The 1,192-nt window shown below is 38.8% G+C and overlaps 1 pseudogene; it reads left to right on the top strand.

Annotated features, from left to right (window-relative positions):
- Positions 1–19: 19 nt before the first annotated feature.
- Positions 20–355, top strand: LOC115292875 (annotated as a pseudogene).
- The last annotated feature ends 837 nt before the right edge of the window (positions 356–1,192 follow it).

Raw genomic sequence — 1,192 nt, 5'->3', positions numbered from 1 at the left:
AAGATTAAAATACAAAATTACACACCCAGCAGTCTCTGGGTCACCAAAGTTTGAGTGAATATTTCATGCACAACAAAACTGTGTGGAGTTTTACCCCATATTTCTGATTACATTGTGGATGGCTGGATGGTATTTCACTCAAGTTTTTGCTACCTGTCTAGGTCTGGTGTAAGTATATGCCTGTCACCAATATTTCTGGAGATATTCAGAAGCAGCTAAGAAAAAGATCATCAGGTTCTGGCTGAGTCTGGGGGTTCTGGCCTTGCTGACAGTCCTGGGCACCCTGGGGATTGCAAACAGCTTTCTGGATGAATACCTGGACCTCAATGTCGCCATGAAACTGAGACACTTCTAATGTTCCCCCCTCCCTTTGCCCAAATGCTTTCAGAAGGTGTTTCCACCCTGAAGGTTATATGGAGTCACTTAATTTTTAAAAAAGACAAGTCTTTCTTTTGTTTTTCTTGAAAAGGCTTTGTAGGAACATACCCATTAGAGAATACATTGTCTGTTTAAGAAGTATGAAAAAAAAGAAACACTGATGATCTGTTTAACTTCTCTCTAAGTCTTTGTAATAAGTAACCTGCATGATGTGTAGCTAAAGGTAAACTTCTTTTCACTTTCTGTTCCTCATTCTTTTTTTTTTAAATGTTTCAAAATTAAAAAAAAAATGAAAGACAAATTACAAAAATAAGATCAACATGGCTGAAGGACTTGAATGTGAGACAGGAAACCATCAAAACCCTCGAGGAGAAAGTAGGGAAAAACCTCCTAGACCTCCACCGCAGCAATCTCCTACTTGACACATCCTCCAAGGCAAGGGAAATTAAAGCAAAACTGAACCCTTCGGACTTCATCAAGATAAAAAGCTTCTGCAAGGCAAAGGAAACAATCAAGAAAACTAATAGGCAACCGACAGAATGGGAAAAGATAGTTGCAAATGACATATCAGATAAAGGGCTAATATCGAAAATGTACAAGGAACTCACCAAACTTCACACTCACAAAACAAATAATCCAGTGAAGAAATGGACAGAAGATATGAACAGACACTTCTCCAAAGAAGACATCCAAATGGCCTACAGACACATAAAACGATGCTCAACATCACTCATCATCAGGGAAACACAAATCAAAACCACACTGAGATACCACCTCACGCCAGTCAGAGTGGCTAAAATGAACAAAGCAAAAG

Source organism: Suricata suricatta, chromosome 5, assembly GCF_006229205.1.
Source record: "Suricata suricatta isolate VVHF042 chromosome 5, meerkat_22Aug2017_6uvM2_HiC, whole genome shotgun sequence".
Classification (NCBI taxonomy): Eukaryota; Metazoa; Chordata; class Mammalia; order Carnivora; family Herpestidae; genus Suricata; species Suricata suricatta.
Note: the sequence above shows the minus strand (reverse complement) of the source record. Positions and strands in the feature narration are given on the sequence as shown.